The 26,741-nt window shown below is 36.0% G+C and overlaps 1 protein-coding gene across 4 annotated transcripts in view; it reads left to right on the top strand.

Annotated features, from left to right (window-relative positions):
* LOC5564326 overlaps window positions 1-26,741 on the top strand; it is a 293,574-nt gene that overhangs the window by 19,933 nt on the left and 246,900 nt on the right. The window lies entirely within an intron of this gene.

Genomic DNA, 26,741 nt, shown 5'->3' with positions numbered 1-26,741 from the left:
TATTAAGCACGAAAACAAGAATCTCGTTACAAATCTAATTGAGATCCGCTGATTGGGAAAGTTCTTAAAAAATCCACCAAGGATACAAACAAGGTTCCTTCAAGATCTCTACAAATCTGTTCTTATAAACCGAAGACCTTAGCAAATAACTGCAAAAAATATTGCGAGATCCCTTAATTATTTCATCAATAATGAGTTTATAATCTAGAGACCCGAATAGTTGAAGCGGTAAACACGCAGGTTTTCAGAAAAGATCATGCTGATGGTGGTGGGTTCGAGGATTGGACAGAACTACCCAGGGCATAGATTTGCTTGCCATACAATATACGAATGCAAAAATGGTGAATTGTCAAAGAAAGCTCTCAGTTCTCGCGGAACATTACTAAAGGATCTATGTACAAATGAGAGATTCTCTCCTCTCTCGTTCTCTTTCGATTATAACAGTGGAATACTAATGATTTTGGGAAGTTTTTCACTATAGATCGAAAGTCAATTTCTTTGACTAGCGTTTCATACAAAAAGCGCAATAGTAGAGGTTAATGTGACTCAGTTATTAATGAAAGAGAAAGTAAACAAAGAGAGCCTCTCAATGTTAGATAGGTCCTTAAGTAATGTTCCGCGAGAGTTAATCACTGTGAAAGTGCTTCTTAGAACACTAAGTTGGGAAGATTCTATCAGAAATGAATTACAAATTCATTCAAACTACTCCATGGACTCTCTATGCATCTCACTTAGAGTGTCCATTCCGGGACAAAAAATCCCGGGATTTGACAAATTTCGGGATTTCCCGTTTCCCGGGATTTTATTTCTGACATCCCGGGAATCCCGGGGTTCCCGAAATGTACGTAGAACCACTAAATTTCAATGAAAACAATGACATTTTTCCTCAGTATCAACCTTATGTGATAAAGTAGAAAGGCATAATGAAAAAGAGAATAACCGAGTAATTATTTTCTTGAAAAGATCAATTTACCAAGTAAGAAACACATTTTTTTGTCTAGTTGCAAAGTTTTAATGCTTATCTTTTTAACATTAGTCGTTTTTATATACCATCTGTAAAATGTAGGCATTGAAAAAATTGACGTAGAAGTTTTCAATCTCGTTTTCCATACAAATATTCAATAAATTCCAGGAGATTGGAACATGTTTCGATCTTCATGAAACTTTCATAATTTGCTTTTCAGTGGGTCTGCAGTGGGACAGACGTGCTTCATGCTTTACTTTTCATTATGGGACAATTCGACTTGGTGTTTTCCCTAATTTACTGAACAAAAAGGGATTTCTCGTTAGAAAAGCTGATTGATCATTAGAAGATATAATAAAAACTGATATCAACTCAATTTTGACCAAAATGCAGATGGGACTGGCTTGCGATTCACGACAGTAAACTTTAGTCAATAATTTTTAGTAATTAACCTTCAGCATTATCTACAGTACCTTCAATGATCTTTAATCATTTCTTTTGTTCTTAAGTTTTTAGGACTTTTCAAATGTTTGATGCAAATTGCTTTGAAATTATGACTTAAGTTTTTATCATACTTCCATACATAAATGTTATAGAGAATTTAAAAAAAAAACCCGTAATTAATCAAGCTAAGTTTGATTTTTTTGAAAAAAAAATTGTATTGTTAAGGTGAAGATAAATCGAAGCCAAACCTTAAATTTTCTAGAGCACAAACCTGGAGAATTGAACACCCGTTTGAACTGAATACTTAATCGATTGGTCACCACCAGCGAGTAACCAATCGATTAAGTTTTCAGCTTAAACGGATGTTTGGTTTTCCAGATACGTGCTTTTGAAAATTTGAGGTTTGGCTTCGATTCATCTTCACCTTAAATTTGTACTTCCATTTCAACCGAAATGCTAGTTTTATTGAAAATTTGATAAATCCCGGGATAAGCATATATTTTTGTCCCGAATCCCGAGACGAGCAAAATAACCGGGAAATGGACACTCTAATCTCACTTGAATTTCGACAAAACCTAGGTATTTAAGAAAACTCTCACAAGGGTTATGTTGTCACATCAAGCTTAGAGAATTCCATTAAATGTTCGTCATATAAGTTTCCAGGCGTGATGCTAGAAGTACCTGTACCTCTAGGAGTTTTGCCTGTCGTCTAGGAGTCGATGCCTATTCCCCTTACGATCCAATGCAGTTTTGGACTGACAATTTCCTTGACTTTGGTGGGCATAAAGTATCATCAGGCTCGCGCATCCCGGAATGCCGAATATAAAAATGACAGTTTTAACATAGAAAGTTCTCCTTTAGAAAGTGTGGCTGATATGCCCCAGTGGAGATGTTACGACTCGTTTTCAATTATCTGGAGGGTCTGGAATTAAAGTAGAATTCGCTTGTTCACTGATTACTATGAATGCCATCGCATTTGCGCGAGTTCATACGAATTACATGGGTGGCGGAGGAAAGGTTACCTACGACTTGGGTCCCCTTTGTTAGCGGTTTACTGAGAATGTCGAAAATTTCCATTCATAAGTTAAGAAAATTCCAATTGAAAAAAATATAAAAGGAATTTCTATAAAAACTACTTGAAAAGCGTAAAGTAGGCTGACATTGAAATTCTATTTCGGCTGAGCACTACAGATGATCAGGTCTCAGGTTCTCAGGTCTGTACGCGAACCCGACTGGTAATTGAATAGAAAATACATATATTTTAAATAACGAAAAACTATTGTGATATATTACTGAATCTGAATAAAAACCAGATGATTTCTTGAAAGTTTAAGGATTCTGGAACAAAAGCAAGGCGATACTGGACCAGTTTCTTGAAAAATCACTGGATAGGTAATTAGTAGATTCTCGGTGGTTTCTTTAAAAGATCCTTGGCTGATTTTTTTAAGCTCTTTGTAGATTCGTACACTCTAAAAAATAATAAAAATTACTGAAGACGGAATTTACATAATGACTGAATGACACATGCTGTACGGGTATAAATCAGAATCCAAAATCATGATTATGCACCCGGATATCATGATTCCAGTCTAAGGGGTGCGGTCTCGAACATTTTGATCATTCAATTTGATCACTACATTCTCCACCAGTGCTATACGTTGTTTGTTTGCTTGTATCGCAGGAAACCATTTTTAAGGTTCACACTTAGCATACTTTACATAAACCTGGTGCAGTTTGATGTTGGCCATAAGCTCAATAAAGCGATGGTATCGGATGGTTTCTAACCGAATGTTGGTTAGAAATATATTTTACAAAAGATAAAAAATATAAGCATAAATAAGACCAAGTAGGTACCAATGTCCAAATAGACCAAACCGATGTACCAATAGCCGCATAGCTAAGAACAAATATTCGTATAAAATCGAAAAGTAACGCTAGCGTCATTATTTTTACATCATCTGAAAGCTTTTTATCTTGGTTTTGTGGGAAAAATATGACAACTGCGAAAACTCATATGTTTGCATTTATTATCGCTTGTGCCACTATAGGAATACATGTGCCTATAGTAGCACTATTTCTAATTTCTGTTCCTATAGTAGCACTAGCATCACGGCGTTGGCAAAATACTAATCAAAACCGTATTTTTACAAAGCTTTTATATTTTTCCTTGAAAGTATGGATCAAAAGCTTTCGTTTGATGTGAAAAAAGTACTTAATTCATTAATTATTTCGTATAATAAAAAATAGTTTCTCTCAGTAGTGCTACTATAGGAACAATAGGTTAACTATAGGCGCAAGGGAGCTCAAATTTTAAGCAAAACTAATTATTTCGATCATTTTTTGAACAAAATCAAGCTGTGTATCAATGGTACTTAGATAAATAGCTCCTGACCTTCATGTCAAAAAATATTTTGAAAAGATTCATAGCAAAACGGCCGTAAAAAGCCACTAGTGCGACTATAGGGGACTGTCCACTAAGGGAACACTGACCCTATAGCGTTTCATCAACAGTTGGTAGTTTTTTGTGTTACATAAAATGTATAACCTATTTTAGCGTGACGATGTGATAATCGCACACTCCTAAGCATACTCGGATCATTTCTATGAAAATTTTAGCTTTTTATGAAAATTTTAGCAGCCAGGTTGCACTGCTTGTTGATATCCAATTCGCACCCCCCAGATTCCAGTGTGTTTTATCTAATGAAAATACACCATGATTTGGACTCACGATATCTTGAGTCAGATTGTCGTAACGCGACACAAGTTGCAGCTGAGTCCTCGAAATTATGCATCGAATGCTCGAAAATCATGATTGGCGCATCCCTTTCGAATCTATTTATATTTCTGTCAGTCAACCCGATAAAATGAAAACAAAAAAAACGAAATTTGGCAGAGCAAGATTCGAACCAAGAACCTTCTGATTGAGAGCCACGTACTTAGCCACAGCACCAATCTATCGTGATGAATGATGGGTGATCGATGCGAATGACTTGAGCTGTTAAATTTCATGAATATCACGTGAATATGACAATTGAATATGGTTAATATCATCGTTCCACATGGAAAAAGTCATCGGAAAATGTTTTTCCCGGTGACCTTTTTCGAATCACTATCGGTTGGCAATATGTGCTAATACAAATTTTCGCATGCGAGGGTGCTATGAGCATTTGAATTTTTCCAAAACTTTGACATTTGAGCGGTTCCATTTGAATTCGAATGTCGGTTTACTTTTGTATTTTTTGATTTGGATGAAATTTTGCACATGCTTTCTTTATGCCCAAAAATGCCTTTTTGCATCATCGGCTCGCCATTTTGACTCTAGCCTTACTTTTGAGAAGGGCCTAAGAAAAAAACCCTTAATAATTTTCAAAAAATTATAACTTAGAAACGGTTTGTCCGATCAGTTTGGTGCCTTCCGCAAAGTTTTAGGTTATTGTTGGGACTATCTGGAAAAAAATATACACTGTAAAAAAAAATGTTGTAATTTTTTATATATCGAAAATAAAGCTTAAAAATCAATTTTCTCAAAAATTTAATTTTTTTATACAGTGGGATTCCGTTTTTGGCAACAAAGTCGAAAAACGGAACCGTGCCAAAATCGGAACCCATTTTTTCAATTTCAAAAATGTCATTTTGACGTTGTTCCATCATAATTATGGAACAAAATGATTACCAGACCTCCGAACGGTCCATTTCGAGGTAGATTTCCGTAGGATAGGATTTATTTTGACAGGCGTTCAACACATTTTTTGTAGCTGAAATATCTTCAATGATGTTTTATAAACTTTATGTATACTATTTGTATACCTAGGTCATGTAGATCAATAATCGCATAAGCGACCTTTGTTCAAGAACAGAACATCTCCTCAAAGTAGTGTAAGAATACAGAAATTTCATTGAAAGCGTATTTACAAAAAAACAAAAAAGTTCTAAGTGTTTCAAACTGAATGATTCTACTTAAGTAAACTTGGAGAAAAAACGGTTTCTATTTTAATCCCAAGCGTCAAATTTTAAAATATTCAATAATTTGAAAATGATTATTTTAAATTAAATTTCTTGCATAGTAAGGTATCTGATATCAAATGATTGACTACAGTCAAAGAGTACACAAAGACAGCTGAAATCATTTGCTGTACCAATAAAAAAAACTATTATATTTTTTGGAACATAATATTGACAAAGCCTTCAATAGGATTTTCCATAGCAATGTGGGCTTCGTAGCCGTAAGGTCAGCGGCGTCAATCGTTTAGGCGTATTATACTACGGAGTGTAGGTTCGATTTCGTGAAGGTGCGCCCCTTGTCGGAGGAATCTTTTCAATTTAAGGAATCAAAAATTCTTCATCTTCAATGAATGGTTGTCCCGTGTGTCTGTTGTATAATATAAGTGCAGCCTTTGGTTTAACACGGTGTATAGTGTCTTTCAAATATGGATGAAAAATTCATCTGAAAATTATTACAAAATGGTATAGAACCCGTTTGTGTTCTATACTAGCTTGCTAAGAATCCATAGAATTTTACTTAGGAGCTAGATAGGAATTCACATCTACCCAGGAGCTTGCTGATAATTTTGAAGATAGTCCTTAAACTTTCAAGATTCCGCTACGATATTGCTGAAAATACTCAAGTTTCCGATCGAAATTCCCAAAAGTTCATAAGGACTTTCCAGAGTGCCACTAGCAATCTCCACATTCCGCTGGAAACCTATTCAGAATCCTCAAGATCTTACCAAAAATATTCAAAATACAATTAAGAATCCGCAGTATTCCTCTAAAAATTCACAGGCTGCCTTAGAAATCTTAGGAGTTTACAAGGAATCGACAGATTCTGCATAGCATCCACTATATACATTCTCAGGTTCCCGCGAGAAACCCCTAAGTAATAACCGATAGAAATTCCCAAATTTCGCTCAGTATTTCCAAGAATTCACTGAAAATTCTTAGAAGCTGATATTGAAAACAAAAGAGTCAAAAATCGTAAGGATTCTCCAGAATCCAGTTAGACCACCCCTAGACCCAGCCAGGGGTCACCAGGATCTCGTAAGGAACATTTTGATAATGTCATGCGGCAGGCATACTTGAATTAAATCCTGATATGGCACGTAGTAAACTCTAACTTGAGTAATACTAGAATATAATGTTGGATCGTTTCTTAAAAAAGAGATTTCCTTTTTTTGCTGTGATATGTTCTACATAAGCAATATAAAAACAATAAAAAAACAATACAATAAAAAGAACAGTGAACTGAAATGAAACTTTTTGTTCCTGTCAATGTTGCTTTGTTAAGAAAAGCTGTTCCAAATCGGAAGAAAACTGACTTTTACTAATTACAATTGTCTACCGGCATACTTAAGTGAGCTGGTCATAAAACGCGAATGCATGAGAAAAGATTTTGGAACTCTAGTTGATACTCATAGAGATTAATGACTTCATGAAACGTTGCGACAATACGGCCATCTAGAATTAAATAAGCGCATACGGTGCTCCTAGAAGTTGATGACATTTTGAGAAATATCGGCGAAAATTGAACTCTGGTATGCGGTAAACGTGAAGCTGGATTGCTTTTCAAATGACTAAAACAAACGACACAATAATAATTACAGAAAAATACAAATTTAAATGATATTGAAAAATGTTGCCAAAATCGGGGGGTGCCAAAAACGGAGCATGCCAAAAACGGAGCGTGCCAAAAACGGAATCCCACTGTATGTTAAAGAAGACAAAAAATGAAGTCTTTTGCACAGTGGGTCAAGATGGAGAAATCATGGACAAAAAAGTTATGACTTTTAAAAAAAAGGTGAATTTGTTGAAAATGGTCATAATAAACTTTTCAAATGTTTCGGTAGCAATTAGCAAAATTTTCTCATATACCTTTTTTGTTGAAAATTTTGCGTACTTTCATAAAATCGGGTCGAGAAGCATTCAAAAAGTTTATTTTGAACATATTGAAAAATCTACCTTTTTTAAAAAAATCATAACTTTTTTGTCCATGATTTCTCCATCTTGACCCACTGTTCAAAAAACTTCATTTTTTGTCTACTTTAACATATAAAAAAATAAAAAAAAATCAAAAATACGATTTTTAAGAAAATTGATTTTTAAGCTTTATTTTACATATATAAAAAATTGCAACATTTTTTTACAGTGTATATTTTTTTTCCAGATAGTCCCAACAATAACCTAAAACTTTGCGGAAGGCACCAAACTGATCGGACAAACAGTTTCTAAGTTATAATTTTTTGAAAATTATTAAGGATTTTTTTCTTAGGCCCTTCTCGAAAGTAAGGCTAGAGTCAAAATGGCGAGCCGATGATGCAAAAAGGCATTTTTGGGCATAAAGAAAGCATGTGCAAAATTTCATCCAAATCAAAAAATATAAAAATGAAATTTGGAAAAAAAGTCGTCATTTTCTGTGGGCTCATTTAACAGCACTGCTCGAAGCAGTTGATAACTGTGGAAGTGCTCATAAGGACACTAAGCTGAGAAGCGGGCTTTGTCCCTATGAAGACGTAATGCCAAGAAGAAAAAGAAGAAGAAAACCTTTCTTGCGTTACGTCCAAACTGAGACAGAACCTGGTTTTGAATATGCTTCCTGCATATATTGGTACTGCGACCAAATTACCTGATAATTAAAGAAATTTGAAGCTACTTCCGGTAAACCAGTAGACAACAAATTCACCTAGTATCTGAATTTGAAATTTTATGATAACAAAAGCATTTAAAGCTTTGTTTGTGACATTTAAAGGACATGTCAGCTCAATTGCTTGCAAAGGAACGCGCTTCTGTTATTCTAAGTTTGTTGAAATTGTTAACATATAGAAATAAGACAAGAAAAAGTTAGAATAATCTATCAATTTTACCTGAAATTTCGGAAAATTGTATTTAAAAAAAATAACGGTTTTATCTATTACAATTGCCTAAGACTACGTGATTCAAAATTCAATTTTCAAATGTTTTTGACCAGATAGCCGTAGCGGTTAACGCCTAGCTATACAGCAAGACCAAGTTGTGGGTCGTGGGTTTCCACTGGTCGACGATCTCTTCGTAAAAGAAATTTTCTAGATTTCCCAGGGCATAAAGTATCTTCGTACCAGCCACACGATAAAATGCTCAATCGACAAGGAAAACTCTCAATTAATAACTGTGCTCATAAGGAGCAGGCTCTGTTCCAGTTGGGACGTAACGCCAAAAAGAAGAAGAAGACATACAATACATGACCAAAGATCGAGCTCAACCTAAATAATGTGCAACTAAATTTGAATTGTCTAAAATGAGTAGATTTCGAGAAATATTTCAAAGTAACCTCTCCATTTTACTGAAAGTATGAAAAATAAACAAGCAAACTAGTTTTGGGAACTTGTAATCAGAAGACACAGTGTGTTTGTTTGACAAATTGAGACATGAATTTACAAAAAATACGCGTTCTAGTGAGACTCGAACTCACGACTCCGTGTACGCTAGACCGGCGCTTTAACCAACTAAGCTACAGAACACCTTATGATTCTGCGGAATAGAAATGTTGCGGACATACTAGCAAATCTGGTATATGCCAGTAAAGGGCAAACATTCATTAATGCCTCTCCACATATTCTCAAATACAGGTATGTTCCGTTTTTATCACGTTCCGATTTTGTCACGCTCCGATTTTGTCACGTTCCGATTTCGTCAACAAATTATTCCGTTTTTATCAACACGAAAAATAATATTTTTTTTTATTTTTTAAAATGCTTAAAATATAAACTAAAAACTTATTTTTATGCTATTAAATGTTTTTCAATAGCCTCAGGGTTGAATTTTTGGCATTATGTTAGTGTTGATCACCTACGATCCATAATAGATGTCAAGTCATATACGATTAAATAAGGTTTGACTCCTTCCTATCCGCTAACCAATTAGAGTTTTCAAACTTAGCATGGGCCGTTGGACGATATTGACGCATCTTTCAGCAGTCTAGAGTTGCTCTGGCCACGTCCTAGCCACCAGGCTTGACAGAAGTCTTCTGCGGTACAAAAATGAAACGATTTCGATGTTATAACACAGATCTTGAGGATTCAACACAGATCCTCAAACGTTTCGAGGGAGAGTGCAAAAAATACGAGGATTTTTTTCTGATACTCTTTTTCGCTTTTGGTACTATGCTCACATTTACTCACACTTTCAAAAACTCTTGAGTGTCCCACCCGAACAAAACAGCCCTCGCAGTTGTGATGGCACTCTTTTTTATGGAATTTTGCTCTGTTCTGCATCTTCCTCGCTCATTTTAGTTGCCTCTCTGTTTATAATTTTATCGCTCCCTCGCAAAGAGGCAAAAGCAGCACGCTATGTTAGAGTATGTCACCTGTTGATGTTGAGGAGTATTATCAAGCCTGCTAGCAACAACTGGAATTTGTGATACGTACTTAAGAGAGTTGTAGAGACCTCTCCTTTTTATTATATAAAATGGCATAATAGAATTTTCGTTGTGAATGTGATAGACATATATCAATGAGCATGTTCAGTTTATAAGGGATGTACCTGAGAATGAGTTCAAGATAGTTTTAGTAATGGAAAGAGACATGATCAAGTTCATTTTATTTTTGATTAGACTATTGACACAGACAAACAGACGTCACACTCTCATAGCTGTCCATCGACCAACTTTTTAACGATCGATTCGGATATATGGTAGGTGGTCAATCCACCACCCGTAGCGCTCGCGTCGTTTGTTCGTGTTTGACGTTTACACACTATTTACACAGTTGGTCCATCGGCCAACTACAGTGATTTTAGCATTGAGCGTACATGTTTTCGCCACTATGATTTTGAGCACGATGTGTTCTAAGTGTTACGTCTGTTTCTCTGTGCTATCGATCTCGTCATATTTGGTACATTATCTATTATCTCTCAAACTCTATAACATTGGACAGATTATAGCAACAGCCATTGATTAGGTCCCGTTGCAAGAATAGGGGAAAAGGTCCAGCAAAATTTTACAATCTATTTAAATATTTGGAATCTCCATACAATAAAATTGCATCAAGAAAGAGGAAAAAGGACTGAAATGGGTGACAATTTGAGAAACTGTTAATAATGGATAGTCCCACGTCATGCACCTTTCTATCTCAAATTTATTTGGATCTTGATCTTTGAGCAAACACTCGCCTCTTCTTCACGTGGATACCAAACGTTTAATTGAGAGCTTATATCAACTGCCATGCGCTGATTCATAAAACTTAACAAAAGAAATTACGGGGCCCAGATAGGCGTAGCGTAAACGCGCAGCTATTCTGCAAGACCAAGCTGAGGGTCGTGGGTTCGAATCTCACCGGTCGAGGATCTTTTCGGGTTGGAAATTTTCTCGACTTCCCTGGACATAGAGTATCTTCGTACCTGCCACACGACATACACATGCAAAAATGGTCATTGGCATAGTAAGCTCTCAGTTAATAACTGTGGAAGTGCTCATTAGAACACTAAGCTGAGAAGCAGGCTCTGTCCCAGTGGGGACGTAACGCCAGAAAAAAGAAGAACAAAAGAAATTCTAACCAAAAAGTTATAATTTGATTATGATTGTTCTGGAGTTTGTACACTTTTGTGTTTTCGAAAAATATATTCAATATTGTTTTACTAAACAAAACGCTAGAACTTAGTTTTTTTAGTGCTAGCCTATTCGTGATCTAACGCAGAGCTAAAAGGTGAAGGCAGCACTGTTCGAGAATGGCGATTAGTGCACCGAACTTTAGAAGAAAAAACACCACAATCATTTTACAGAATAGATTTTGACAATTCAAAACACAGGAAACCGTAAAAACTCATTTAAGCTTGCAAAACTCTTGCAACTTAACCACACATTTAATCGCTTATCGGGTATCAAAAATGCAAAATATGTACCTTGGCAAAAAAATCTCAGTTGACAACTGCGGAAGTGTTTATAAGAAAAGTAAGCTGAGAAATAGGCTCTTCCTCAGTTGGGATGTAATACCATATATAAGAAGAAGAAGCAGGAGGATGATGATAAAAAGAAGAAAGAGAAGTTGTTTCTTGTTCAATCTTTCTTAAAAAAAAAACAATGATCAGCTTGACCCACTTCCTTGTAGTCATTTTTACAAATATGACCTATCTCATGATACACAGCACATTTATGCGATTATCGTTTTATTATTCCATGTTTCATACATTTAAATTCTAATCAAGAAAACTAAAACTTTTAATTATATATCGCATTAATTTATCATATTGATTGATTAGAGTCTGTAATCCACCTTATTAACGAACTTATACGAATAAACAATCTTAATGCTAATCATTGCTCCTAAACATCAATACTGTCCATAATTATGATGAAATGTGTATTATTCTGGCAAAACCGCAATTTTATTTTAAAATTTATAAAATATTTTGTCTAAGAAAATTATTCCGTTTTTGTCACGGTTCCGTTTTTGTCAACTGAAAATTGCCGATCGTGTTGATAAAAACGGAACATACCTGTAGTTAAGCCAGAATAATCATGGAATTCCCAGGCGTGATGCTAGAAATACCTATTCATGTTAAGTACAATATCTTCTAGGAGTTTTGCCTGTAGTCTAGGAATCAATGCCGATTCCCATTACGATCCATTGTTTTGGGTTGACAATTTCATAGAGTTTCGAGGCGCATCCCGTAGTGCCGAATACAAAAATGTCTATGACACAAATTCGCTTTTGTTGGCGGATTGTTCAAATTGTTCAAGTTTTTAACTGTGTGATGGCAGAATTCTAATTCTAAACAAAATTTGTTATAAAATAAAATTCTTATAAAACAACTTGTAAGGCGTAAAGTAAGCTGACATTGCAATTCTAATTCCACTGAAAATCAATTACCCATATCACCGCCTGGTGATCCGGGTTTTTATTTTCGTCGCTTTCATTTTTACAACCTGCTTAAATGCAAACACCGCACATTATTGATTGCTCTATAAAGCACATTCATAATACATTCAACGAAACACGCATGCACGCGAACTCGATTGTGGTCGATTGATTGTCGATTGCATTCGAAGTGGGATCCGTCGTTAGCCGGCAGATTGCCTCCGTTCGAGACGAAGTGATTTTGACCTATTCAGATAATCAAACTTTAAGCTCACGTTGTCTCGCTCTTGGCCGTCGTCGTCGGCGTGGCCGTTGTTTACAATGACGTCAATATTATTGTGTGGTGGTCGTCGATTGGCAAGGAGAGGCTAAGTGAGGTACAACAGACAGTTGTGTAAAGGCACCGTTGTGGATCAACCGGACTTTAGCGATGGCAGTCATGGCAAAAAGCCCTGATAAATATGAGCTGTTGATTCGTTTGCTCTGGGAGACACAACAACTCCACAACGGCTAACGGGTTCAATAAGTTTCTACATGCAGGCGATTATATCTGTAGCATAACATTTGACAATTACCTAACTTCCAAACGTAAACACTGAGAAATTCACTTGAGAAGTTTCTCATGCATACTCAAAAATCCTATTTAAAGCCTAAGTACTTTTACATTGTTTCATAAAGCAAGGCTGGCATCAGGTCTCTTTTTATGGACTTGGTTACTTTTTTAATGAAAGTCATCATTGTAAATGTTAATTGTAAGCCAAAATGATCTCTAGTCATTTTGTTTTGTAGCAGTGATCCTGGTCGCTAATTTTAGAGGCTTCAGTGAAACCCTCAGAACCTTTTACGCGACTACTCCAAAGGTATTTCATAAATTTCTTCTCGGACCAGGAGTGATGTTGCCAGCAGGGTTGGTAGCATGGCATGATCACTATTTTAATGCAAGTCTCTGAAAAGTCTCCATTTTCAGAATTTCTTTTTTAATCAAAATGATCTCTATAGTCACTATTTTCCTTTTTTTCCTTGCAGTGCAGTAAATTCTGATGCAAAATTCTAAATATAGCAAAGCTTCATGAATTCCCAAGTAATTTTTTCAGGGATTTTCTTTGAAATACTTTTATAGACTCCTCCAGGCATTTCTCCCGGAATTGCTACTAAAGTTTTTCCACCATCTCTCCCAGAAATTCGTCCAAACATTCCCCTAGAGACTATTCAAATGAAGTGAGGAATATCTTCAGGAAATTCAACGCAACTTACTGGAGATTTCCTCAGGAATTATAAAAAAAATACCCAGATATTATTCAAGGATTTCTTCCTGAGATTTTTCCATCAATTCGTCGACCAATTCGTAAGAAATTCTCAAGTAGGTCCTACGCCGATTTTACCCGTTACTCCAGCCATTTTCAAATGGATTCCTGTATGTATTTATTTACGGCTTGTCTCAATAATTGCTTCAAAATTGATTATTTCAGTAAATCTGTTGAAACTTCTTCCGGGAATTTCTCAATAATTTCGACCAGAGATTCCTTATTCCTCAAGCTTCCCCAGCAGTTCATCCACGAATTATTCCTTCTTCTTTTATGGCGTTACGTCCCCACTACAGTGGGACAGACCCTGCTTTTCAGCTCAATGTTCTTATGAGCACTTCCACAGTTATTACGTGAGAGTTTTCTTTGCCGAAGTTGCCATTTTCGCATTCGTATATCGTGTGGCAGGCAAGGCACGATGATACTTCATGCCAGAGGACTCAAGGAAATTTCCATTACGAAAATATCATGGAACGATCGGGAATTGAACGCAGACATCTACGCCATGGCTTTGTGCTTTGTAGCCGTGGACTCTAACCATTAGGCTATGGAAGGCCCGTAATTTTGACCGTATTATTCTCTTCATCATGGAGGGTTTTTGTCGGTCAAATCTTTTGAAATTTGCCAGTAAGGTGCGCTGATATGTTAAAAGTATTGATGTAAATTGAAGAGAACAAATGTGCCTAAAATACTTCAAGTCACCCTACTTGTCACCCTATATGTCGTGATATTTTGTTTATCTAGACAGATCTAGACTAGATTAGTATCCTGGTTTCTGTTGTGATTATTTTTGTTTTCTTTATGGACTAATGCACAGGTTCACTCTTTGACGTTTAAGCGGTGCCGTGTTATTTACGTGACCATTGTAACGAATCAATGTGGCACCATTCAAACGTCAAATTAGTGAACTCGTGCATTGGTCCATTATAAGTCTCTTTTTCCATGCATGAGGTATCTAAAGTTTCTGCTTTTGGGAGACTCAGTCACTACCAGCCCCGATAGTGAGATTACAATCTACATGTCTCGAAACGTTTTTAGTAGAACGCCAAATTGAAATTTGCAAAAATATGAAGTGGACCCTATTTGTTTGGCCTCACGGAAAATTCTGTTCGAGTTAGACCCTTTTAAATTTAGTCATTTCCTAAGAAAAAAAAGTCAATCTAAGTATGCTTCCAAGCCTTTCAACTAGTTACAGTAGATTGATTTAAGCTCAAGTTTAACTCATGGAAAAATCTTGAAAAATCTAATGAATATCTAAGGACCTGTTTAAACTACATTCAACTCTCCATAACTCGATATTGAAGAGACCATCGAGCCAGGGAGGTATCGAGATACAGAACACAAAACCAGTACAACTGCGATCCAAGGGACCATCGAGTTAGCCATGAAAACCAACTTTTACTATGGATCTTTAACTCGATATCGAGATACGGAATATCGAGTAAGGGGGGGTTAACTGTATTGTCGTTGTTTGTTTAGTCCTTTTGAATTCGATTTGGACCAAACGGTGCTCTGATTTTAAATATGTTCATTAGTAATTATTATAAAACACATAAAACACTATGGATTTAAAAATTTGAAAAACTGTAAATCATTTTTTTTTTTGTATTTCCGAACTAGACCACTTTTACATGTTATGCTAGATCTGTGACTTTGGATAAAACATACGTAAATATTTAGTGAGCGTGAAAGTTCTTCCGCAAATCGAGGTTAAGCGAATTAAAAATGACCGCGTTTTGCAACTTCATTGATTGATTTCAGTTTCAGTCCCATATATTCGTTTACCCTCCTTCTGATCCATTTCGAGCTTCGGGGTGCGCTATGCATAATTTTGCATTGCTGATAGTTTTCACCCGTTTTTCCTTTACTTGACTCTCGTGCATCCCGCTGCCACGGAAATTGTTTTCGCATTCTGTCCAGACAAGATACCGAGCCGTCAATCACATTTACAGTGACACGGTGCGTCAGATTCAACATCAGGCTCAGAGCCTGAAGGTGGGTTCACCGATCGGTGGTAACTTTACCCGGTGAGCTTTCGAAATAGGCAGTCGAATGAATTATTCATTTGGTGGTTATTACTGATGCATAATGGGGACTCATCTGCGTCGCATTAAAATATATTCGTTACTATAGCTTTCGCCCTCAAAAGGATATATAATGAGATCGGTCGGCTTTGCAACCCCTGATACGATAATAGTTAGTGCAATGGCAGCGTATGACGAGTAAATCTTTTGATGTCACATTCCTCATCATTGATATTTAGCCCCTCAACATACAAATCCTGGAAGTTTGGATATATCACTGGATTACTAAGGAAGGCTTAGTCACCCCTATGACTTACTAGCATTCAACATAGTCCATGTCGAGAAGATTCGGATGAGATTCTCGGGGAGTTCTTCTCGATTCTTGATAGTGTTCTGGAGAAATTCAAAGACGAATTGGTCGGTGTTCAGACAGACCGGATTACATGATATTTTGGCGCTCTAAAGATACGTTAAGAACTCCATCAATTTTGAATTTTCTGATGATATTTTGAGACAGATTTGGATATTTGGATATTTTGAATGCCTGGGATATGTTTCCCTGAAACCATAGAAATCACTTGGATCAGTCTGTCTGCACACCGACCCATTCATCCTTAAAAGTTTTTACGCATTCTCGGTTTACGCATTCATTTTGAAATTTTAGGTCCAAGTATCTAGACATTCTAGAGGGTTTTATAATAGTATCTTGGCTGATCTTTGGTAATTTTTTGTTGAGGTCCTTGATAAATTTTTAACGATATTTTTTAAGACGAATTCCACCTAAAAAAAATTATAAATTTCTACCAAATTCCTGAAATCATTCTTCGTGAACTTCTGCAGAAATATGTATGGCTCTTCTGGTGAGGTCTTGACGTATTACTTGTAAGGGGCTGTCCATTAATTATGTAAGGGTTTAGGGGGGGAGGGGGGATTAGAGATTTCTTACGCGCCATACAATTTATTTTTAATTTTCATACAAAAAATCTTACCATGGGGGGAGGGGGGTTGAAAAACCCCGAAAATTGTCTTACGCAATTAATGGATCGCCCCTAAGATCATTGTCGGATAAGCTAGATCTCTTGTTAGAAATTTGACAGGTTTATGGTATTGTTCCATTTCAAAAGTGGCTTTCTAGCAATACCTTTGGAAAATTCTTGTGTTTCGAGCAACTTCTCCAAAGAATTATCGAGCAATTCTCAATCGAAATTTCAAGTATTCTTCAAAAACGTCATTAGGCGGGTCCAGGAGAATCCTCCAAGATTTTCTCATAGGTCCATAAGTTTCTTCTGAGCTCCTTGCAGGAATTCTCTCCTGCAGAAAGTTTATCAGATGTTTTTCAAGAAGATTCCTCAGGATTTGTTCCTACCAAAGAGGGCACTTTATGCCTAATTTATGTTTGAAATGTGTGAATACAATGTCGAGTCTGAAGACGTCCTTACAATTGAAGTCGATAGATGCGTATATGTCAAAGGATACTCTAGTCTAGTAAATTTAAATGGCATAACTGGATAGAGGGATTCCACGGAGGCATGCAAGTCGATTCTGATCGACCATTTCAAAAATATCTGAAACTTTGCACAGTTTTTCAGTTCCATCTAAATCGTCATTTTCCGATATCAAATTTTCAAGTTGAGTCACGACTAACTTTTCAAAAGAGTGTATGTGAAAATGGTTCAAAAATATTCAAAAAGCTGCACAGCAAAAACGGTTCGTTCGATTGTTAGACAACTAAAGAAACAAAGTTAGACAACTAAATAAAGATTCCAAAAAAAAATACACAAAGTAAAAAAAATTTGTTTTTTTGCATTAAAAAACATCATTTTTGTCACAAAAACTCAAATATCTCATAACCCTATCGGAATACCAACGTAATTTTTTGAGGGAAAACGATTATATTAGCTATCTACCATAAAAATTTGGTGATGGTAAGCCAATAAACAAAAAAGTTATGACATTTCAAATATTTCACAAATTTGACACTTAGTGAAATTTTTTTTTTTTTCATTGTTAATTTTTTTTAGGACCGCAGTTTGTTGCTGAATTTTTTGTTAAGGGTACCACATGAGGTTAACAAGTTGTTTTCATGATATTTTATTTAATTATTCATAACTATTATAGCATCTATTAGAAAGTTAGACGCGATCCAGTGTTGTGATCTAGAGTCTTGATAGTGTCATATTTTTTATTGTACGTAACTGAAGAAAAATTCTCTCAATAGTGTTGAAACCTTTTGATAAAAGAAACCTATAAGAAATCTAATATTGAAGACAAAAGCTACAAAAAAAGTTTTCTATACAGGTATACGACTAGTTTACCTGCAAAAAGTTTACCTCGTAGAGAACAACGCGGGTCTATACCCAGGTGATCTAGTATACGTAAAGCAGGTCGGTTTTCTCGGCGCTGGTTTTCTCCACAAAATTAAAATCTGATTACACCTGGGTATAGACCCGCCTTGGTAGAGAATAGACTTTGTTAATCATATTTGGGAGAAAGCGAGTAACTTCAACAACATCAAAAACATGATAGGTACATACCATGAACATACTCACGAAAAAGCTAAAAATATACTACCACTATGGTTATAAAAGATTTAATTGTTAAATTTTTCTTCAGTCAAGCAAACGACACCAAACTAGTCAGTAAAAACTTAAAAGTGATTTTGTTTATTAAAATCTAACGAGCAACATGAGTAGTCGCTGTCTCAACTGTTGCAGGCCGTTTGCAGAAAAAAAAAGTGTTCGAAAGAGCTACGAAATCTCACCGACCACCACGGTACCATCAGCGACATCTGTTTCAACAAATCAATCAGAAGATGAGTGCATCCAGAAGGTCAACATCGAACGCTTCAACGAAGGGATAGCTGGAATAAAAGTGACTCCGATTAAATGGACGAAGATGGGTTACGTCAATTATCCCGAGAAAAAATACCGTGAAATCAACGAAGCTGTACGAAGAAACCTCTTCAAATTAGGACCTGAGGATGTGGAAAATACAGACTACGATGAGGTAATTATGAATATGAAGGAAAGGTTCTCGAATCTAGCCACGACAAGGAAAGAAAAATTATTGATTTTGTCGATGCTGCCAAGCTCGTGGTCTATTCAAGACGCCATTGATGAGTTCAAAACCAATAGAAATACAGCAAAAGAGGCAAAACAATTCAAAAATAACTGTCTTGCAACCAAAAATGCTAGGTCGAGTACTTCATTAACAGATGAGACAAAAGAAAAAATAATTCAATATTTTGAAGACGATGAAGTAAGTAGAGCTATGCCTGGCCAAAAAGATTATGTATCTGTTAAAAAAGATGGAAAGCGTCAAGCAATCCAAAAACGATTAATGATGACTACTTTGAAAGAAGTGTATACACGCTTCAAGGAAATTAACGAAAATTTTAAGGTAGGTTTTTCCTCATTTGCAAGCCTTCGTCCAAGGCAATGCAAGCTTCTATCCAATTCAGGAACACATAATGTTTGTGTGTGTACAACACACGAAAATATTAACCTAATCTTACATAGTTTGAAAAGAATCAATTTATCAAAGGATATTAAAATGTTAACTGGTAGTCTTTTGTGTGAAAATACAACATCAAATTGCTATCTACGATCTTGTTCGGATTGTCCAGATTCTTCATCATTGGAAAATATTTTATTCGCTGAGTTTGAAGAAAATTATATTGATCAGTTATCATTTGTGCAATGGGTGACCACGGATAGGTGTGACCTAGAAACTATTGTAAAACCTGTAGATGAGTTTGTGTCATTTTTTTGCTTGAAATTAGAAAGTTTAATTCCTCACGACTTTATTAAAACAGAGCAATCCCGCTTTTTAAAAAATACGAAAAATACATTACAAGATGGTGAATTTTTAGTCATTTGTGATTTTTCTGAAAACTATAGCTTTGTATTGCAAGATGAAGTGCAGTCCCATCACTGGAAGGTACAACAAGCTACAATTCATCCATTCGTTATTTATTTCAATGGAAGTACGCAAGTTGAACATTTTAGTTTTATTGTAATTTCCGAAGATTTAAGACACGACTCAGTATCTGTAAATTTGTTCATTGCCAAAATGATTAACTTTTTACGCGTTGATAAGGATAAAGAAATCAGAAAGATATATTTCATGTCTGATGGAGCAGCATCGCAGTACAAAAACCGTAAGAATTTTTCGAGCCTATGTCAATTTAAATCAAAGTACGGAATTGATGCAGAATGGCATTTCTTTGCTACGTCACATGGCAAAGGTCCTTGTGATGCTATTGGAGGAACCATAAAGCGCATGGCCACAAGAGCAAGTTTAGCCAAAGAACGTGAGCATCCAATTAAAACTGCAAAAGAACTATTTGATTGGGCGAATCGCAGAAAAGAAGAAGATTTACTACTACTGAAGAGTACGAATTAACGGCATCAGAGCTCAGCGAGCAATATAATAACGCGAAAACGATCCAAGGAACCCAAAAATTTCACTGTTTCATTCCATTGTCAGAAAATAAAATTAAAGCAAAACTATACTCGAACTGTACTGATAATGATGCAAAAGTGTTCGATATTGTAAAAAAATTGAATAACAATAAATAAATAAATAAGTATTAATAAAATGTTTTCATGATCTCATAACGCATACCCAAATCCAAAACTTTTAAAGTTTATATATAACATTTAGAAACTCATCGATCATACTCTAAAAAAAATATCCTGGTAAAAAAAAAAATATTTTCGTGTAATCTGTTAATTCATTTTAATTTATACATATATACATATACGTATAATATTTATACATATACATAATATTTATACATATAATATACATAATACTAATGAATACATGAAAACGACTTGTTTAATTCACGCAAGGCCCTTAACAATAAAATCAGCAACAAACTGCGGTTCCAGTAATAATTTACACCGAAAAAAAATTTTTTTTCTACTAAATGTGAAAATTGTGACATGTTTGAAATGTCATAACTTTTTTGTTTATTGGTTTACTATCACCAAATTTTTATGGTAGATAGCTAATATAATGGACCGTTTTCCCTCAAAAAATTACGTTGGTATTCCGATAAAGTTTTGAGATATTTGAGTTTTTGTGACAAAAATTATGTTTTTTAATGCAAAAAAAAAAATTTACTGTGTGTATTTTTTTTGGAATCTTTATTTAGCTGTCTAACTTTGTTTCTTTAGTTGTCTAACAATCGAACGAACCGTTTTTGCTGTGCAGCTTTTTGAATATTTTTGAACCATTTTCACATACACCCTTTTGAAAAGTTAGTCGTGACTCAACTTGAAGATTTGATATCGGAAAATGACGATTTATATGGAACTGGAAAACTGTGCAAAGTTTCAGCTCAATAGAAAAAAATGAATTAAAAAATTTACCAAATTTTGGTGCTGTTGCTTGGAATCACTCGATATTAAAAAAAACACTCACAAACAAGCATGGCCTTGAATTCGAATGAATCTCTGAGATGTGTCTCCAGAACATCAAAATGTGGAAATGTTGAACTGTTAAACTGTGAAGTCGAGAGTCGACTGTATTCAGCATATGCTTATACTAGTAGTTTTGAGACCTGATTTGATAATGGGTTGGAGACGACATTTGCCCTTCTGTGTGGACCGAATAGCCCATCAGTTGAAAACTTCTGTATTAGTTCCTAGAAAAATCCATAACTGTAACTGTATTAATTCCTCGTAAAATCCATAGAACAGTCATTGGAACTTTTTCAGGAAGTTTTGAAAGAACTCATGAAGTTATTATTTTATTAGATAAATTCATAGTTTAATTCTTGAAAGTTCCCTGAACAACAATACTGGTAGAGTCTCTTGGAAATCCATAGAAGAATCAGTACACAAATTTCTAAAGTAAACTTCAGAGTGATACCATAAGTAAACTTAGGATATTAATTTCTGATAGAATTTCTGAACAAATTCATGCGAAAATTTGTATTTTTGACAAGGGTCCCAAATCGATGTGGGGTATTTAGAGGTGCGGTCGAACATCAAATTAGTATTTGTGATAATATCAATTTTGAAGTGGTAATTGTGCAATGCCAACTTCGGCGAGCCGAAAGTTCAGAAAGTAACCGAAGATGACGTCACGTTTAGAAAGCAGCGAACAAAATTTTTCACAGCCTTGTCGTCACCATCAGCTGATCGTTTTGTTTGCATTTTTTCCACGACTAATACAAGCAAACACATACTAAGAGCCGGACCTGTTATATATCAAGCATAATTTTTCAAATCGGCGTATCTAACATTTGGATGGATTCGAGAAAAATGCGATGCAATATATTGTAAAGCATTTTAAATCCTATTTAAAATGTTTTGCATTTTTTCTATTGTTGTGTCTTCTACAAGTTGAAAAAAAGAACACTGTTTCTAACCACTATTAAAGAATTCCGATTCGTTTTGAATTAGATTGAAAAACTGGTGAAATTATCGAATAAACCCTTTTGCTTTGTGCTGCTCACATACACCATGATGATTCGTCAATACCATACCTTAATTGATACATACACCTTGCTTGATGCGTCGGTTTGACAGTTCGTTTTTCACATGCGTCACGTCATATACACCAGTATTGTTTTGAAGTTGCACATACACCGGTTTGCAAATTCCCTTAAAACCTAATAGAGTTCGTTAATTCAACAGTTTCTACGTTCAACTACAACGAATATTGGTTTGCGAATGTTTCCAATTTCAACTCGACTAACAGGAGCACCGGACGGAGCTGTGAGTAACAAAAGTAGATGGAGAACAGTTCTTGTGAGAAATTTGGTAAGAAATATTGTCTAGAACCGAATACTGATGATGTTCCACATCATTTTGCCGACGTGTCAGCTAGCTACAATTGTAGAAATCCGAATTTATCGATTTCCAACATGCTTATTGATTGGAAACGGTATGACGTATTTGCTGATTCAAATTTTATGTTTTGATTCGGCATATAGGTCGCTTTACTATTAGCATATGTACGGTGTATGTGCTAGCATGAAAATGTTGACAGTTGAGTCGCTTTACAAACACAGGGTGTATGTAGCCAAATTAAAAACACTGAGTAAAGTGCACATAGGGCAGAATTGAAATTTATTTCAAAAAATCGAAAAATGGTTTTAGGAATACTTTTGTTGGCTCAATATGTAGATTATGCGTTTGTCAAGCCCATGCAAAGCAAATCTCGGTTTGTTTATTTTTGCAGATACGTCGGATTGAAGAATTATGCTTGATATGACATTGGTCCCAAATAACCATATGGCTGACCACGTAGACATTCAGCAAGACTATGTTGAGAGTGGTGGGTTTAAATCCCGCCAATCAAGGTTCTTTTCGCACAGGGAATTTCCTCGACTTCCTTGGGCATGGAATATATTTTTGCTTGCCACACGATGTACGTACAAATGCCAAACGATCAATGGACAAAGGAAGCTCTGAGTAAATAGCTGTGGGAATACTTACAAAAACAATAAGATGAAAAGTAGACTCTGTCTTAGTTGGAACAAAACGCCAGAAAGAAAATGTTGGAAGAAATCATTTGTGGTGCCCTCTTAGAAATGTCTGACAATTCGCATTTTTCTTGGTTTATGATTTATGATGATGGTGTCTTTTTTGGAGATTTTCTCTTCAGACATGTAGTCCTATAAGTTATAATTTTTAGATACTTAGTCGCTATCAGTCTTGCTATGTATGCATTGAGCAATCGCATCTTTCAGTTTGCCGTCGAAAAACTCGCAAGCTCAAATTCGCTCTTTTACGTGTTCAAACCCTCTGAGCAGAACCTTAATATAGAGGTGAGGAAGTATATTTGAGTATTGTATCTTTTAAGTCCACCCTACTTGCAGCTCTTCTGACACATACGCGTATTTCGACTACCACTTGTAGCCTTCTTCAGTGTCAGTTACTCGCATTCTCTTTAAACTCAAATCGTTAACTGACCTGGACATGAAGACGCTTATTAGTCAAATGCGGGCCGTCAAAGACGATTTACATATCCACCTCCCTCCTTGAAGTTCAGTATAGAAACGCCTAGGATATGACGGCATTTTCCATCCGCAAAGTACGCATAATTGCCATCATTCGACCGGCACTCACTACGGCAAGCCACCATTCGTTCGCTTCTTGGTGCGTCCCATTCCGTTATCAGCTGACAATCTGTGTAAATATGTGAACTGCTTGCAAGCAGATTCCTTAGCGGACGGGGAGGGTTTATGATGGGTGGAAGAAACAGCGGTTGGTGGGTGCCGTTTGATGTGTGAGAACCGCCGGGCGCAAAGAGTGTGTTACCCCTCGCTCTCTGCAATGGGCTCTGTTGCTGCTGAACTGCACAAACTACTTGCTGAATGAATTGATTGCGGAGCTGTTTGATGGCATGGTGGATGGAACCTGGGGGACGGGAAATGCCCCGTAGAGATATTTATCGCAGTGGAATTTGCCAGGCGCGCGCGTGCAAACTAACCACATAATTTGCGGCGCGTCAGAGTATGGCAAGAGACCCCGATGGGGCACAGAGGTCTATGTTTTCGAAAAGCTGGCAATAACCCCAAGTTCTTAACATTTAAGTTGAAAACCCATTCTTTTTGTTTGCTACTTGGGCACGTCAGGAATTACAATATTAACTTCCTTTTGAATTGGCTAAGAATCACTCAACGGAGGACTGCCTGTGTTTCTTCGAGATAATCGGCTGCCCTTCAGTCTCAAGCCTGAAGCTGAAATTCAATGTTTTTTTAGGGGATTATGAATATGTTGTTAGATAACTATTACCTTTTTCTCGCATTATGCGTTTTACACAGTGTATTCTGTGCTTTTTGCCTTTGGTGACTTTTAATAGATACCGATTTGGTATTGTAAAAAGCTTAATCATCCCTAGTTTGAGTAGTGGCTACGGTTAAGATAACTTAGGCAGCGTCAAATTATTGCATGTCGAACTCGATTAAAGCATGTATGGGTATCTGATCATGCTTCCATAATTGAAAATTAATGTGCCGATAAGTTAACTCGTTAGGCCCTATTATTATAGGTGTGACTAAAAAGGGAGACTTGTTTATATCATACAAAACGCTCCCAACGAAGAAATCTCGCTCAAATACTAAGTCTAAAGAATTGGTTCTAATTCTAATTCTAAACAATCGCTTTATGACAAAGTTAAGTGTTTCAAAATGTATTTGAAACAAAAATTTCGTTGAAGTTTCAATATAAGAACACAAAAAAAATATATAAATGTGTTCTGATTAGTCTCTGAAACCCTGGAACATGGTTCACAAAACTTGTAGAATATTAAAAATGCGTAATTTTGCAAATCTGGACCACTTTGTGGCGGCGGCGGTGGCGGTCGAGTTTATCAGTGCGAAACAGGCTGGGTGCTGTTGTAAGGAGGAGGGACAGTACCACGTCATCGATCGGACACGGTTAAAGGTGTGGCAGCAGCTGCTGACTGTAAAACTGCAAAGTTGTGAAAACTATTACTTGCCAGAGTTAGGAGAGCAGTTTCTGCAATTCATATAGTTGGTATTGTAGCGGGAACTGCTGATGATACTGCTTGCTCTGCTGTCAAGTCCGACGTGGAACGGGTTGTGATTTTTGTTCGGCTCTGAAGCCACCCCAGTTTCGATGAATCATGCTACTACTGTTGGTGATGGTGCTCTGGTGGTAATACTGTCGCCATCGTAGTCGGGTTGCTGTCTGGTTCACGGCGGTAGTCGAGTTGTTTTCCGAGAGATGAAGATTTTTAGGTCACTTTTTGCACGGTCTTTCGGGCTTTGTAGCGCAGTTATAAGCGCAGTAAAAACTTTACCGGTGACAGAAATGTAGCAAAGTTTTGACGCAACTGGAAGTGATGTAATGAAAAAAGGGAGAAGTTTGCACCCTTAAACTTTGCGCAAAAACTAAGTAAATGTCTTAGGTGGATGGAAAAGAAAGTTTTCATAAACTTACAATGTGAGGGAGAGCGGTACTCAAATAGAGTAAATTTAGATAGTTGTTAAAACCATGTTTCTCGACCGATGTACGAAAATTTCCCAAGAGTTCAATAAAACAATTTTTAAACTATTTTAAAATCCGTTTCCATGCTTTTCATGATAAATATTTGATCGCTATTATCATATTTCATGTTTTAGCATTAAACACAAGACTATGTCAGAGCTTCATTTCATGTTTCTTTTCTCTTTTATTGCTGCTGTCCCTTTTAATGTCTCATATCTCTTATTCTAACATGTTTTGTGAATATAAGGTGTCGACTACCTGGAAAAACATGGAAAGTCAGGGAATGTCAGGGAATTTAATTTTGACCTGGAAAGTCAGGGAAAATCAGGGAATTTCACTTGAGGTCAGGGAAAAATATCAATAGTACAACATCAAACGAGTTTATTGTCTGCAAAGTAATTGATCATGCTAAATCAATACACCTTCAGCATGGCTTTGCTTTGTAGCCGTGGACTCTAACCACTCGACTAAGGAATCAGGACCCAGAAAATTCTCCAGAAATTCTGAGGATGATTCTCAAAGTTCCTCGATTATTTTTAGTAATCTAGAAAATCATTGAAAAGCAGAAATTTCAGGAATATCATTTGAAATAATCTTGATAATCTATTGACAATTTGTGATATTACTTAGAGATACTCGTAGATGAATTCTTAGAAGAGTTCCTAGGAGCATTGCTGAAGGTACGACAAATTCAAGAGAAACATTAGAAACCTTCTAATCAGCGCATTGTTCAAGTCCTGAATGCATTCCGTTGAGAATATTTAGATATTTTTTTTTCGGGGAGAAAAGCTAAGGGTAATTCATATCGTAATCCTAAAATATTACCTAAAAAATACCTGTAAAAAAAGACAATTTACACCGTCTACAGCCATAGGCTGCACAGACTGAACATAACGAACATTAGACAACGGAGACACGGAACGACCAATGGACCAGTGAAGAATTTTTCGTTTGATGAAAAGTTTTCTCCGACTGGGGTGGGAATCGAACCCACACTTCGTAGCACAATACGCCTAAACGACTGACGCCGCTAATCGCACGGCTACGAAGCCCACAATCATCGTGAAAAATTATCAAAGATATTCTAAGAAAAAAAAAAATGAAAACAATTTGGAAAAAATCTGTGTCATCTTGAAAAATATTTTTATAAGCATTCCTGAATTAATTCTAGGAATTCCAAACGCTATTTTTAGAAATATTTAAGACTG

The sequence above is a fragment of the Aedes aegypti genome, chromosome 3 (assembly GCF_002204515.2).
Source record: "Aedes aegypti strain LVP_AGWG chromosome 3, AaegL5.0 Primary Assembly, whole genome shotgun sequence".
Lineage (NCBI taxonomy): Eukaryota > Metazoa > Arthropoda > Insecta > Diptera > Culicidae > Aedes > Aedes aegypti.
This window is presented reverse-complemented; position numbering and strand designations above follow the sequence as displayed.